The 16,765-nt window shown below is 46.1% G+C and overlaps 1 long non-coding RNA gene across 2 annotated transcripts; it reads left to right on the forward strand.

Moving 5' to 3' along the window:
* Positions 1–460: 460 nt before the first annotated feature.
* On the forward strand, positions 461–4,122 carry LOC120839490. Of its 2 annotated transcripts, XR_005715336.3 has the most exons (6): positions 461–549; positions 1,740–1,799; positions 1,874–1,909; positions 2,076–2,153; positions 2,637–2,714; positions 4,074–4,122. It is a non-coding gene; the product is annotated as an uncharacterized LOC120839490 (long non-coding RNA). The 2 variants fall into 2 exon arrangements; XR_005715337.3 differs by lacking the exons at positions 2,637–2,714; positions 4,074–4,122 and adding an exon at positions 2,273–2,296.
* The last annotated feature ends 12,643 nt before the right edge of the window (positions 4,123–16,765 follow it).

Genomic DNA, 16,765 nt, shown 5'->3' on the forward strand with positions numbered 1-16,765 from the left:
GGGCGTTCTCTCCCCCGTCGGCGCAGCTAGCGGGGACGTCTCTCCGCGTTTTCACTTCCCGGGAACATTGTGCCGGTTTGTTGACTTGACGCTCGTTGCTTGGCGTGGGGTCTGCGCCTTTTCGAAAGTTTCTTCGTCGGTGCGCCTTCTTTTCCGTCACTTCGTCCATAGTGCACTATGAATAATCCTACGAGGTCGTCAGGAGTGCACTGCTCTGTTTTCGGTTGTTCGAACAACCATCGCAAGAGGAACAATCAGAGACAGCAATTGTGCGCTGCTCACTTGCAAACGCCCTGCGAGTGTGGGATAGTTAAGTTCCACCGTGTCCCCAAGGATCCCGAACTGAAAAGAAAGTGGCCCTCCGCGCTGAACCGCAAGGACTTCAAGCCTACGGAACACACCCGAGTGAGTTCGACATATCTTTATCACTGTCGTGATCTTCTGCGTAACGCTCGTGCCTGATTCCAGGTGTGCTCGGCGCATTTCGTGACTGGGAAAAAGACGGGCGAGGATATCGTGCCGCAGCTTAACCTCGGGTATGCGCGGAAGGTAAATATGCCACTAATCGCAATAGAGTCCCATTTCTGATACACGCAGTGCAGAGCACTGCACGGACCCGGGCCAGCCCGAAAACCCGAGCCCGCCCCGGCCCGCGGGCCGGGCTCGGGCCGGGTAGCACGCATTTTCTCGGGCCCGGGCCGGGCTCGGGCTTGAACAAAATATTATCCGGGCCATCTCGGCCCGGGCCGGCCCGGGGCGTGGCTGAGCAGTCGTGTGCCACAAATTTTAAATTGTTGATAACGAAAAAGGTGCCCATTGATCTTCTCGGTTCAATGAAAACAAACAAGCGAAATGCAAAATTACTAAACTGCTGTTAAAAAAAAAAAAAAAGACGTCTTGCACTTGGAAAGCTTTCACGTGGATGAAAGGAAACGTGTGGATTCCTCCACCATAGTGGGAAAGTACGGTGAAGAAACCGAGGGCACTCCAGTCGCAGGGTACAACATGAGTGTATTTTTCCTCTGCGTTTCAAACTGAACACAAGAAAAACAACGTGAGCTTGAATTTGCTTTTGTGCAAGGAGCCTTACTATGCCGCCAAAGATAAGCTAACTAGATATTTTTATTCTTATACAGCTTTTTGAATATGCACTAGCGTGATTCTGATTATTTCTTCACAAAAAAATGTAGAGAGGAAAGTTCTCTGACACGAATCGGACAACGAAAAGCCCGATATCTCTTCAAGAAATGCATAAATAAAGAATGCGGCACTTTTTTTCGTTAAATCACTTAAACAATGCATATTTCGCCAATATTCTCGAAAATACACCAAGTCGGGATATTTATTTTGTCAAAAAATCTCGATCCAAGTCCAAAAGAAATGTAAATCAAATATGCTCGCTTTATGCTTAGACAGTCTTTAGGTTGAAGCCTGCAAACTTTTTTGGGCTCATGAATATGAACTGTCGGGCTCGGGCCGGACTCAGGCTTATATTTAAAACATTTTTGTCGGGCTCGGGCCGGGCTTGAACTTCTGTCTAAAAATTCTGCCGGGCCCCGGCCGGGCCCGGGCTATGTCTCTTCCGGGCCGGGTAGGGCCGGGCCTAGAAATTAAATATTCTGCCGGGCTCGGGCCGGGCCCGGGCCGTGCCTCTGCCGGGCCGGGTCGAGCCGGGCCTAGAAAATCCGGACCGTGCAGGGCTCTAACGCAGTGTGCCCTAAACGCTTGTGCACTGACAGGTTGTCGTTGGGAGACGCCGTTTGGTGCGTGACGCAAGTGAGAAACCGCTGATCACTAAGGTAAACGTCTGCGTGGCTGAATGTAGATTCTCGCTTTTAGTCTGTGACCTCAACGAATGTGATTTCCGTTGCAGAAGCAAAGACTCTCCTCACAAGCTAGCTCTGGAGCTGTAAGTTGACCCAGTGCAATATATTTGTTATCGCCCGCGCTGCCACAGGGGTTGTGCCTGACGCGAAGTCATATTAGCTTCAGAGCTTGAACTTCGCATGCATAGGATGTGGTGTCTAGCACTATTCTATTGCAATGACTATAAAAAGTTGCTGCATTCCTTTCAGGTCACCGACTGTACGCAACCCGCCGAGCAGGTCAACGTCTCGGCCTCGACGTCACAACCAACTGCTGCTGAGCACACGGTAGGTTCAAGTTAAGCTAGAGTTGATGTGAGCAGCAGCATGATCTGCTGAATGCGATAAACATATCTTGGGTGGTAATCTATTGCACTGAGCATGCAAAGCTGATGCGTTCCTTTCAGGTCATCGACTGTACGCAAGCCACCGAGCAGGTCAACGTCTCGGCCTCGACGTCACAACCAACGGCTGCTGAGCACACGGTAGGTTCAAGTTAAGCTAGAGTTGACGTGAGCAGCAGCATGATCTGCTAACTGCGATAAACATATCTTGGGTGGTAATCTATCGCACTGAGCATGCAAAGCTGATTCATTCCTTTCAGGTCAACGTCTCGGCCTCGACGTCACAACCAACTGCTGCTGAGCACACAGTAGGTTCAAATTAAACTAGAGTAGATGTGAGCAGCAGCATGATCTGCTGAATGCGATAAACATATCTTGGGTGGTAATCTATCGCACTTAGCATGCAAAGCTGATGCGTTCCTTTCAGGTCACCGACTGTACGCAAGCCGCCGAGCAGGTCAACGTCTCGGTCTCGACGTCACAACCAACTGCTGCTGAGCACACGGTAGGTTCAAGTTAAGCTAGAGTTGATGTGAGCAGCAGCATGATCTGCTGAATGCAACAAACATGATCGCATGCGCATCACTACTGTGTGATGCACGATAGTAGTCTCAGGCTGTCAGTTGTACTGCAGTGACTAAATTGATCAGCGACGGCTTGGATCAGGTTGCCATACCCGGCAGACCGACCTCGCGCTGTCTAAACCCCCAAACGTCCAATTTGCATTTTTTTTGTGGTAAGGGGAACATTTTCATATACCAAAATATGTAAAGCTACAGCCCAAGTACTTCCAGCAAAATGACTACCTACCGAACGTTGCCAGTAACTGCTTTTATAGCTTTCAATGGAGACGCCGGCACTGCTGGGGAGCTCTGTACAAGCAACCTCGGAAAGTGGCTCCTTGTAGTCTTGCAGCCTTAGCAGTTCAATGAGCCTCAGCAATGCTAAAGCTTGTTTAAACAATCTTTCTTTGGTGGTACACTGGCTGCCATAGACGCCCAAACACTCCGATTGAGCTTTGATTTATAGTGAAATGAGGAGTAGCATAAATTGAGGAGGTTGTCACTTTAAAGAAACAGGGGACGGGGTGATCGAGAAAATAAGAAAGGAAATAAGATTATTCATGGCACAGTCGAAGCCAAGAGCATGAATAAATGATCAGGGTTTCATCCCTTGCATAGGGCGGAATAGCAGAGCTAAAACCATATTCCTGCGGGGCACGCCAAACCTCTAGCTTAACTCTCAACGCGGCGGTAGCAGAGAACGCTGTAGCAGACGACGCGAGCAGCAAGATCCGACTGCAGCACCGTTAGTTCTCGTGACCGCCGCCCGTGCCACTCGCCTCCGCAGGCGAGAATGGGGAGCTGTAAAACCGAGCTTGCTCCAGTAACGTTGCTTATGGCTGCCCGTTGCCTGACCATTGTTGCCGGCCGCATTTTCCAACATCTTTCAACATCGTCAGGGCAGCGTCTAATGGTTGCGAAGAGCAATTTCGGAAAGGGTCTACTCTCAGTACAGTGCTCCCCTCTTTGTCCTCCTTGGTTACGTCACCACACCCGTGACTTGGAAGAGAGCGTTAAAGTTGAGGGGTGCAACACACATGAATATGTTTTATTTTTAAATAATAAAAACAAACACACAGAAACAAAGAATCTTTTGTTATCCATCTGTTGTATGGCCCCTTTAAACTAGTTACTTTACTTCTATGACTATTAAACATGATTCGAGACAATTTAAGCACAGGCTTTTTCATTTTTGCACCACTTCGATAGTTGCTATTTCTCTTTGTACTGAATATTGTTCAGTTGCTCTCCAACAGAAGCAGCCTACTTTTTAAATTGATAAACTCTGATTTTGTTCACAGACAACTGATCACGGCCAAGTTCGCCCGGATGTGTGCCACCAGGGGATCCGGTGGGAAGACCCGTGTCTTTGCGACCATGCCTACTCGAGGCCCACTGCACCAACTGCGACGTTTGGTCCTCATGGTGGTCGTAGCATTGAGGCGCGAAACATTTTCTTTTATACCAGTCTGCATGCAGATGTCTTTATGGAGCTGGTGAAAGTTGTACCAGAGTTTGCGACCACAAACTTCATGATGTCAGTAGAGCAGCAAGTTTTACTAACTCTGATGAAGTTGAGGCTGGGCCTTGTCTATGGCGATTTGTCTAGGAGGTTTGGGGTTTCAGTTTCCACCGTAGGCAACATTTTCCGTGCCATGCTTGCCACACTTGGGCGGATCCTAAGGAATGTTGTTGTGTGGCTCTCGAGAGAGACAATCTTCATGAATGTTCCGCAGTCCTTTGAGGAGAATGGTTTTGCAGGCACTACTTGCATTTTGGATTGCACTGAGGTGTTCTTGCAGCGACCCAAAAAATTGCTCGCTCGAGCACAGACCTACAGCTCATACAAAGGCCACAACACTGTGAAGTTTTTGCTGGCTATTGCACCTCACGGATCAGTGATGTTTGTGTCCAAGGTGTACGGTGGACGAGCGTCTGACAAGCATATTGTGAGAGACTCGGGAATTATTTCCTACTTTTAACACGGTGATCAGGTGATGGCCGACAGGGGCTTTTCCCTCGATCCCGAGATGGAAGCAAAGGGTGTAGTACTCAATGTGCCAGCCTTTACTCGAGGGAAGCTTCAGCTGTCAGAACGAGAAGTCACAGAGACCGGAAGGATTGTGTCTGTTCGCAATCATGTAGAACGGGCAATAAATAGGATCAAATCCTACAGGATTCTGAAACAGGCACTGCCCATCCAGCATCGAAAGGTTGCAAATGAGATAGTCTATGTATGTGCAGGGCTGTGCAACCTAAAGGGACCTTTGATCAAGAAGTGAGCTTTTTTCTTGAGAATTCTGGAGCAGTGAGGTCTGCATGGCATACCAGTTCCGAGTTATCACTTCTCTATCCTAGAAGCAATTGAAACTTCTACAAAACTGTATGCATGGAACTTTTCTTTTGCAATTGCCACTTCTTGCATTGCTTTTTTCGCCCCAGAGTTCCTTTAGATTACATTTATCTGCACTATGTGAGTGTTTTTTATTCAGTATTCATACATTTGAAACATACTTTAACACTACATGCTCTCGCATAACACAATGGCCTTCAAACCCAAGCTACAAACACGCCCTGCATAGACTCCAAATGCTATGCGCATACCCCTTCTAGTAAAAGTGGCTAGCAATATTTTGTCAGATAACCCAAGTTCAGTTCCGCAATCTTGTCTGTTCTCTTTTTAGTAATGTGTTACTATTTTTTCGGGCATGTTCCTACCGCTACCTTACGCAGGTCCAAGAGTCAACTGTGTATTTCTGTTGTGTATTAACGATTAGACATCTGCCAAGATTACATATTTTTCATTATCTTTTGTGAAGGTGTTGTGTGGATAGAGCTAGAGGGCCTGTCATAGTCACAGCATTGTGCTTGAAACTGTTTTTTTTAATTTCTTGTTTCCCCTCTTACCTGAAAACTGTTGTACAAGCATGGCCCAGATTAGTTCAGCCAGTCGTGGCTAACAAACAGTGGCTTGACTTGTGTTAAATAATAGATTTTGAAGTAATAAGCCATGTTGAAATAACAAACTACAGATTTTGAAGTAATAAGCCATGGAGAAATAACAAACTACTCAATCAATACCACTGAAAACCATGGATAAGCGAAGCATCGCACACATTGTATTGCACAAAACGACACAGTACACTGACCTGCCCAATCACATCTGTGCAAGCTGGTTGTACACATTTGAGAGTGAAATCTTTCCAGAGTTGGTGTCATCAACAAATGCCGGCAAAAGGCTCTTAAAGTAGAAGTTTCTGACCCTTGGCAGGTGGCAGTTCATAAAGTCCTTGCTGTATTGCACAACTGCAACCTCGTCGTGACCCTCGGACCACACATAGAAGTGACAGACGAGCTTGCCAGTGCAGTGCATCGCAAACTGAACATGGTGGTAGTACTTATTTTTTCCTTTGGGGTCCAGCACGAATACCCCCATGCCATTCTTGCGGACATCATAGGTTCCAGATTCTAGTAACGCTGAGCAGTTTGGTACATTAGGACACTTTATCTCCAGAAGAGCATCAAGTTCATCGATGATTCCATCAGGGCTGGCTGCAAGCCATGGCAGCTCAGGACAGACCACCAGTCCTACTTGTCGAACAGCACAGTTGTATCTGTGCATGAACTTGCTCCTAGCTTTGGGTTCGCTGCGGCGGCCATGCTCGGTTGCTTTGTTCCCTCGAAAAGTCGGGTGAAGAATGTCCTGCATAGCTTTGGAAGGGTTGGTTGATGCCCTCATAGGTACCTTTTTTTATCATGGACGATGTTAACCGCATGCGGCGGCTCTTGTGCCAGAGTGTGCAGTTGCCTTGCTCTGCCGTTCTTTTGCAGAGTAGGTCCATGGCAGGTGCATGGATGGCTACAAGCTCGTTGTATGCCTTTGAGCAGGCGGAACAGCTGTTGGGAAGGGTCGTTCCATCTTCATGGCTGCTGTGACCGAGTGAAGGCATTGTATCGCACTGAACCGCTAAAGGGGGTGCAGGGTCTCGTGGAGGCGCCATCAATGTCTCGTGAAACAAGGTCCCCGAGATCTCTATGAGCCCAGCAAGGGGGCCCTCCTTAATGTGCTGAAGGTGCTCTTCATGCGTCTCATACCGAATCACATCTAGAGCCCCCTGAATTTCTGAGTTTTGTTCTTCTCCAAACGAAATGTTATCTAAGCTTGCTGCAGTTACATTACGTTTTGTGCCTCGGTACCAGGCAGCAGCTTCGTCAGTGCAAGCTGTGCCGGCCATCCTGTTCGTAAAAGCGTGTTCTAACTTCCACAAAATGGCTCCCACATGGCTACACACCTTCGCTTGTCCTGCCATGCAGGAACAGCCTCCTGTAACCACCCGGCCTGTGGAATGCATGCATACCCACGCCTTGTGTGGTGCAGCATTGAAGGATTGTGACCTGCCCCCTTCTGCCTTGAGGTAGCACAACTGGTCACTTATTCGGTGACCAAGCACAGTTCCCACCAGGCCACTTGACAGGTAATTATACGAATCAAGGCTCTTGTAGGCTCTAACCTCCTGAAGATCGCAAGCCTTGGAGTGAAGCAAGTAGAAGATGACGTCCGGCTTTTCTATGGGTGGCCATGATTTCATATTGTCTTCCCAGATTGACACTTCCTTTGGATGAACGTAGGGCACAGATCCTGGAAGAAAAAAAAAGAATAAACGCTTGGAAACTTTTGTATAAGGACGAGATGAATCGTTGACTTCTGAGATAGAGTGCAGAAACTGTCTTCAACAATATGTTACTTTGCAATAAATTTTTCTTGTTGATTTGGCACAGTTCATGCCTTTCTTCACAGAGCTATTCAATAATGTGTTTACGTCATTTGTGACCATACGGGTCAGTTTTCATTAAACACTGCCTTTGAACAGAATTCGTGCTAGCAATTGGCATTCATGGAAACTGCTTGTGTGTTGCACAGCAAAAAGAATACTTCTGTTCGCCGAGAACAACCTGCTCTATCGCTTTTTTTTTCTGTCACTGTGTAACATAGGCATTCAGCAGCGGGGATTAAAAAAAAAAAAACTGCATATGGCGCATTATTTACACAGAAGCAAAAAAGACAAAAAATTGGACGTCTGAGAGTTGTTTAACAGCCTGAGGGTGGTCTGCGAGGTATCGCGACGTGGTTCATTAAGTACGGCTGCTAGCCTGAGGTGTCAAAGACGCATCAGGCAGTAGCGATTACCCGTGCCGGTACTATGCTCACCAAGTGGCAGGGGCGGGGTCGCACTCCGGATCCCTAGGTTCTGCAGCGTAAGCGTTTGCTCCGCGAGCTACGACCCGCAAGCAGGCTCGGCCACCGTTCCACCCATTGTTCGCAAACCGCTTTGCAATAAAATCCATAAAGTGACGATCCACAGAAGCGAACATTCCGTCATGTACGAGACTTTTCGCCCTCGCGAATATTCAGGTCCGTATCGTTTCGTCGAGACTCGTTTCATCGACAGCACGCTTAGGGAAATTTCGTCGCGCGTACATCACTGGGACCCGATGCCGACTACCGGCGGCAAATAGACGGCTCATTAGAAAAAGTAGCTAATTCGAGCTGTCAATGTAACGAACTTTCGATGAAACGATCTGTGGGTGAACTGGTTGTCATCGCGAACACTCCGTCGTGTACAAGTAATTATCATACCGGAGTGGCGCTGAAGTGCGCGGCACGGAGGCAGTTAAAAGCGTGAACGGCTAGGTCTTGGGATCCTAAAGTCCTGATATGCATTGCTAATATTGAAAATGAGTATTATCGTGCGTTAGGCATTGCGTAACCGACACACTGTATGTACTTCCAATGCTTCTAACCGCGTCGCTGCCCCTGCGATCCCGCAATGCGCCCTTCTGGAGCCCAGGAGGCACGGTACCCAGCAGTCAACTGTGTTATGATATTTATGTAAAGAACGATTGCACACGCTTACCGTCAAGAACCAAGAAATCCAAACTATCCCAGGCGTCGCTCGTGGAAGCAGACGCCATTGCGCCTTGGCCCGCGGTGACTCGCTGTGAAAAACGAGCTCCACAAAAAAAAAAATAGGGGGTTGTTTACGGCCGCACCCAGATGCACACCGATTAAGTAGATTTTGGGATCACTACCCACCGGCCAGGGACGAAAATAAAATACCTAAAGCTCACAAAACACATAAAGGTTGAGAACACCGAGAGGGCTTGCATTGGGTTTGCTGGGCGACTGGCGCGTTTACCCACACCAGCACCGGCGGAAACACGCCGCACGCTAGGCGGCGCCAGCATAATTCAAAATGGCAACTCCCTGGAGCCTTTCTTGCAAATGCGACAACTTTTCTTGACAATGCAGTGGAGGGTACAGGCACGCCTTCCCTCTCCCATTTTGAGCGCTGAATAAAGCTGTGCGCGGGCTCTCCATCTTCTCCACAGCATTGCCAAGACAAGTTGTCGCATACTATAGCTTTAACACTGTTGAGAAAACAGGTTGTTGTAACTTTAACTTTCCCTTCCAGTGTATAGCTTATAAATGGCTCAGTGCTATCCGATTCCAACAGGTATTTTCACAAAGAGGTAAATGCCTCTCTGTTATTTTAAGGATGCGCGAACACCGGTTAAAATGAATAGAGCTTAGAAATGAATCATTCGTAGCTGACAAGGTTCATTTTGTGCAGTTTATTCAAAACGGCGCTAGTCCTGTTCCTTTCTCCCCTTGTCTATGCATATTTTGCGCGCTCAGCTGACGTACATGTCACGTGCCGTCAATTTCCCCAAAGTTGACAGGTCCGGTGACGTCACGTGACGCCACGTTCCCGCCAAATTTAGCGGGGAAACTGAAGTGGTCTATAGGTAGTCCTCCGTGTTTTCGGACTCTCCAAAAAAATGAAAAACACCCGCCGGTAAAATTTTTGTCAATTCGGATTTATTTAATAAACTCCGAATTGTTATGTGGTCATGCCACCCCCCCCCCCCCCCCCCCTCAAGAAAAAAAGTATATATATATATATATATATTTACAATTTGAGCAGCGCAGGATCAATGGTCCTGGGAAAGTGACACCATAATTATCGTTCAAGCCTCGGACCGTTGTCAAAAGGGCGTCTTACGGCTTGTCTCGTCAAGGTTGGTTCAGGGAAACAGGTCATCGTACCATTCGTGTCACGACAAAAGCCACCCTTTTGGTTTCCAGTTTGGGCCATGGGATTTGGGATTTAGAGAAAGGAGAGGGTATGTTTCTGTAATAGTGAAAGCTATGGATCATAGAGATTGTATAAAATAGGAAAGAGGGGCAGTTGAACCTCCTCTATTACATCCTTAATCACTCCACCTTGCGCGGCCGCGGGATAGATTGTTGAGAGGACGACGAGCTTCCTTGATGCTACCTACGCAACTTTATTGATTTTAAGGTATTGACGTTTATCAAAGCTACACTTTTGTGCGATTTTTGTCGTGGGACAAATTAGTATATCCAATGACAACAACGCCAAATTCAGCTGAAGAAATCTTAATTGATACAAGCGCGTTTTATTTTTTATCTGGCATTCGTTTGCATCCGGTCATTATTTATAATTTTTTAATAGGAAACACTGCGAAATTAATCTCCGAATTTCGAAGAATTGGGGATATACGAAAAATAAACTCCGATGAACACCGAGTTTTCGCTAAAAAGTAAACTCCGAAAAACACCCTCCGAATTGGGCATTTACGAAAAATAAACTCCGATAAAAACCGAATTTTCGCTAAAAAGTAAACTCCGAAAAACACCCTCCGAATTTCACGAAAAATAAACTCCAAAAAAACGGAGCCCTATGTATAGGTCACGTGACGTCGATTTTTTTTTTTGGTGCTAAATTTAGCGGACAAACTGAACTGGTGTCTAGGTCAGCCGGATGCATCTCCGAAGTTTCTAGGCTGGCCAGAGTGAGGCGCCCCATGCTACCACTTCAAGGTCCATTCATGCGGATCGGTGGGCGAGTGGGCTAACACGTCTCAGCTCGTAGCGTGCAGCGAGAGCTTGCGCTGCCAAATCTCCTGGCTTCAGTCCCCACCCCCTGCCCGTTCCGATCTTGAAGAGTTACGTACCCCGTTCCTGTAGTCACTCCTACGTGGTGCACGTCAAAGACCCAAGGTCCGCGGTTGTAGTGCAGTGGCTAAATTTCTCATCCACAGCTAAGATACAAGTCACCCGTGGGGGCGTAGTAGCATCAAGGCTGTCTAAACATACAAGCAAGACAATTTTATATGGCTAGTGTTCTAGAGGAGGTGTAATGGAAAGAGCAGCGACCGCTTGCAGTGACCCGCGTGAAGACGGGCGACGTGGTAATCCGCGAGGGGGAGACAAGGTGCAGCAGTCGAATTACTTAGGAGAATCATCGGCGAACGCGCTTGGCGAAGCTGAGGCCAGGCGAGAGGTGCGCTTGCATGATCGCATTGTGCTTGATATGGTAACGTAGGAGCGGGGGAAAAAGGGGACGGACAATGCGAAGCTCCGAACACAGCTTTGTGTTGTCCGTCTCGTTTTTCTCCCGGCTCCCGGTTACAATGTAATAATTGAACCGGCTCCCTTGCACACTTCTCTTCAATAACATTTTTGTTTGCGGCTTTTCGAATATACCCCGTTGTGTGCAATGTTTCATTTTTTAGTCATCTCGGCCCGGGATGTGAATAATATTAAATAATAAAATGCCGACGCGCGCTGCTACGCACCTGGACGGAAGTCGGGTTACGCAGATTGGCAGGCAGTCTGAGCCCACACGATTGACGTCGCGTAGCCACTGTGCGTCTGCACCGACGACACCGCTACAGCAGAAATGAAAACACGTGGCAAACTTCAGATTTTTTAAATTTATTTTTATTTATTTATTTCCTACAGCGTATCGAAGGGCACTACAGTAGGGGGAGTCACAATACCACGAAATGGATTTTTAACACCCCCATAGGTCATCAAGACACATAAGTACGCAAACTAATATACAAAACTCGCACACGCATATAAACATACATAGAAAAGAAACAACCTTAGTCTCCATGAAAAGAAACACAAATGCGTTAATAACATATCTACACTCAAATATATTGTTCAGAGACAGTGCTGTAGTTGCGAAAAAAACGAATCTGGACTCTGCAAGGCAACAATCCTGCTTGGCAAGCTGTTCCATTCTTTTATCGTTCGTGGAAAGAAAGAGTTAGTAAACAAATCAGACTTCGACGTGTACTGCCGAGTTTTTTGATCCTGATCTACTCTGTGCGATACATGAAATGGCTCAAACACTTAATGTGATCTCTCGATTTTAGATAAACCATAGAAACCACTGTGAAAACATTTTAGGCGCAAATACTTACGCCTAACAGCAGGCGATTTCCACTGTAAATCCTTTTTTATTGCGGAGACACTGCTACGCAAGTTGTGATTATTTATCACAAATCTAGCGGCGCGGTTTTGAATTCTTTTAATTTTATCAGTGAGATACTGTTGAGATGGATCCCAAACGGCGCAAGCATACTCGAGAATGAGTTTTAAACAAGAGAAAGAGAGAGTCTGTTTGAGGGATGCTAAAGCGCGCGAGACGTTTCTCATTGGAAAACCCAGCGTTCTACTACAGATTTCCTTGTTAAGTAGCTCACATGTGAAAGCCATCTAAAATCATCAGAAGAAAGTGCCCCCAGATATTTAGCCTCTTTTTTAACGAGTAAAGTTCTTCCGTGTAAAGTGTACGTTGACTGGAGAACGTTGTGTTTTTTTGTGAACCTTACATGACAACACTTTGGGATGCTCAAAGTGATTTTCAGTCTTGAACACCATAAAAAGTTTTGTCTAAATCGCTTTGAAGAGCCGATACATCCGAGTCTGAATTAATTTCACGAAGCTAATAGTTACTGGGCAAGGGATTGACGTTTTCGCTGTTAGGAGGAGATCACGAGCATTTGTATATCCTACTGAAATTGTGTACCGTGGTCAGCGGGCCAGCAGTCGGGTGATGAACAACGTTTATTGTGGAAAGGGACAAAGTATATAGGTGCGAACAGACGTGACGTAGCACTCCACGCGTTAGAGGATTTGTAGTAGGAAGCGTTGCGTCAGGATGGCGCCGCTTGTACCCCGCTACATCTCTGCTTTCTTATGAGATGTTTGTTCTTTACTCACGGGTCTTTTTGGTAACGGGTATCGACAAGGTTGGCGACGTTCTCTGATGCTCCTGCAAAGTTCTTTTGCGGGCTGCTCTACGCCTTGAGCTTCGGAGGCTTCGGGCGTTCCAGGCGTGGAAGAGCTTTTTGCTATCAGTTTCGTTTGTAAGCTCTTGTGTCGAATTCCAAGGACGGCACGGCTGCCTAGGATACGGTCTTATAGCTCTCCAAACTCACAGATCTTCGCTAAAATTGTAAGTTCCGTCAACCATGGAGTCGCTGAATGACTCGCCTTCCTTTTGGTCCTGTGAACCGCAATGGAATTCTCGGAAACTCATGTTGGTGGCCGGCCTGTAGAATTCCTCAAATTGCCTCATCAAAAAGCTGACATCATTCTTGTTGTCTTTTGTATCAAACTTAAGGCTGCTGTATGTTTTTCTTCCTTCTTGGCAATGGTCATCAGAAACGTTGATGCCGGCATATCTTTTGGTTGCTTTTTGAATTGGATAACAGTAGAAAACAAAGTAAACTCACTCTTCCGGGTCTTCCATACAAGCCATACTTCACTTGATGTGTCCAAGGGCTTCGGTGGCGGCAGCTGTAGCTGTTGCACGGTTGACAGTATCGACATCTCGGCTGGGCTCCGCTGCCACCATGCATTCGGGCCAACAGTCGGGTTTTGAAAACGTGTTTTACGGAAAGGAATAAGTTATATAGGCGTGAACACAAGACGTAACATGGCACGCGTTACAGAATTAGAGGTAGATAACATGACGTTAGGATGCACAGTTTGTGCCACGCTACACACTGAAAATGCAACGATCTGGAATTTCCGATGCCTCAGTTTTTCAGGCGAATGGCAATCACCGCACTTACTCAAAAAGTCTTTAAACATAGCGCACCGTGCATGAAGATCCGCTCTGATTCTTTGTCACACACTCAAAAGAGCACAAAATCATTATGTGTTTTTGAAAGAAGTTCACTACCAAATACCAGCTTTTACTGCGGAGCTATTCCCATCCCAACTTTGTAACGAAACACACCGCCACAAAACAGTTTGATGATAACGTTTCTTTACTAACAGAGAATGTACAATAGAGTTTTTTGTTCTCACTAATTGTGAGAACCCCGACAATTACTACATATATAACATCGAACGTGCCTGTCGTCCTAGTGCATTGGAAGCGCCTGATTTTGTGCGACTTCCACGTCTATCTAGTTAGGGCTATTCTTCCTAATATGAAGTCGCCAAAGCACGTCTGGAACAATTAGTGCGAGGTGCCTGGTATTTGGAATGGTGGTCATCGGTCATCTCCAACATACTGACTTTCGAATTGCCGAAAAATTAACTATCGATTCCGAGACTATGCAGCTTTCCTGTATTTGGCTCTCATAGCACTAACGATCTAGAAACTCCTTGCCAAGGTGAGGAATCGGAACTGAACCCGGGATGGAAACAGGCCACCAAGAACCAGACATGCACATATTACCCCCAAAAATTAATTAACTTAGGTTATTGAGTACTGACCTCAAACGTAATTTGAGTAGAGTAGAAATTACTCAAATAGAAGATAATTCAGTAAACTACTAACTACCGTAACAAAGTAGCGAATTACTTTCGAAGTTACTTTTATATTTTTTTTAGTGACAAGAAAGTACATAACTGTTTTGATTTGTTAATGAAATTCTGCTCGCCAAATATAAAGCGGCTTGTGTTTTCACATCAATGCTTTAACAGCTGGTTCCGCTCCTGTGTGATTACTTGTTCTGTACTTTTTGTTTTCTGGTCAATTATGTACTGCGGATGTATCATTTCTACCTCGAGGTTTAGCACTGCCTGAGCCTGATTTTGCAGACGGCGTTTGCTTGTTTACAGTGTTGCGTAAAGCACATCTAAAAAGTACTTCAAGTAAATTAGAAAGTCCATTAGAGGTTATGTGCATCAAGTATCGTAAGTACCCCGGGTACAATGTACTTGAAGTACTATTGGTACAACATACGTTTAATGTAAAGTACAAATACTTCTTAACAGAATCTTTCATGACTCTCTTTCATACCGCATTTTTCGTACTTTATTTTATCTGGTATGCATTGATCCAAGGGTAATCGGAAAAGCATAAGTTTTTTTTCGGAATTGGTGGCAAATATCGAGTAAAGTAAAGTCGCCACGGAGTCGTTATTTGTTCTCGCTGAGGAACTATTTAACACAATACACTTACAAGGCACTTATTTTTTTCTGTGAAAACGCGATAGCGCGTTTTCACATTACGATGCGCCATTTTTGTTTCCAAACTGGGGAATTCTCTTTAAAGCCAGGGAATTTTACTTTCTTCAGAAATTACCCCCCAAAAATATTTTAGTGAAGTACGACGACTACATGCTCAGAGAATGTACTTGAAGTAAAGTACAAGTTTTCTAGTCCTAATTCAAATAGTACTTTAAGTACCATGTCCGATTCAAGTTTTTCTTCTTTTTTTGTCGTTTTTTTTGTTGCAAAAACGTTGGGGGAATTATTAAGCTTTTCGAACGATATTCGAGTCTTGAGAGACCTGCATATTCTGATCAGTGGGAGGAAAGGCAACGCGAAGAGGTCATCTTTGCGTTGCCCTTTAGCACGCGATTCGTCAAGTACAGCACAAATTACCCGAGCACCAGATGAGCTTCAGAGCGTGTGCAGCAATTAGTTGCCTCCTTTCAGTGAGGATGCAGTGTGTACACCTCCTGTAGTGGGTGGGAGTTTCCACGTTGGGGTGAAGCGGAGAGAAACATTTTCTTTAAATACGTCGTCTCCTTGAGCTTCGGAGCACAAAGAAATGCCAGTCTTCGGCGCTAATGCCGTCTTTACTGGTCCTCACTAGCGACGTGTCTGTCCGCTCCCCGCGCCTTATAGGAGTACTGTTGCAGTGGGGGGCTCGTCGGACCCTCCAAACTACTCTCTCCCACCCCCTGCCTACGCCACATGCTTTCCCCTCTTTGCAAATATCAGCTGATCTTCCAACATCTTATCTATTCTGTGCAGGAATGTTTGTTGATTAACTAAGGTACTACCAAAATTCAAAAGGAATTTGTAATTTGAGTAGGAGTCACTCGGAAAAAGTAATTAAAGTAAACTACCAATTACGAGATACAAAAAAAAAGTCATTAAAAGTTACTAAACTACTCAGAAAAGTAGTTAAACTACAGTAACTTGAGTAGAGTAGTTGAACTACGTACAAGTCTGCCAAAAAACAGGAAAGAGAAAAATATAGTGTGAATACACCCCAGCCCCCTCCTACTTCTAAAACTAGGTTAGAAAATAAAAACCAAATGTACACCGAACCGTGCTTTGTCGTGTATGTGCCTTTATTATACATCGTTGACAGATTGCAAAGATGCACCACCACAAGGCTTATGGGCACCGCAACATCAATAATAATATCTGTGTGTGAGTGCACTATACCCTAATGAATGCAATCGATAACTTATCTTTGCCCAACAATGCTCGGACGCAGCAAAGAATCACACATCTGGTACCTGGACAGAGCAAACTTTGTTTCTAGGCCAAATTAGCGACTGTTACCCGCGGCGGTGTCTATACATCTCCGGGAAAGGATAGAACGGCCCGTCTATCTGCCCCATGTTCGGCTGGGTCCGGCGAAATGTGCCGGAAGGTCTGCAGCGGGGACGCTCGGCCATCAGGCGGCCTAACTGGATCATCGGCAATCGATGGCCAGGCGGGAACGGATGGTACAAAACCCCGGCCCAGATATCGGCCCGGGGCCCGATACTGGAGTTCGCACTCGTTTGCGGAGCTCAGCGAGTTCGTTGACTCGGTTAAATCGTGGCAGTCTTAAACCAACCGGGCGGAAATAAGCCTGCCTAAACCTCATAGTGGTGGCAGATTTCGCGATGCGCCGGAGTCACTTGGAGC

This window comes from Ixodes scapularis, unplaced genomic scaffold, assembly GCF_016920785.2.
Source record: "Ixodes scapularis isolate PalLabHiFi unplaced genomic scaffold, ASM1692078v2 PGA_scaffold0__279_contigs__length_252992795, whole genome shotgun sequence".
Taxonomy (NCBI): domain Eukaryota; kingdom Metazoa; phylum Arthropoda; class Arachnida; order Ixodida; family Ixodidae; genus Ixodes; species Ixodes scapularis.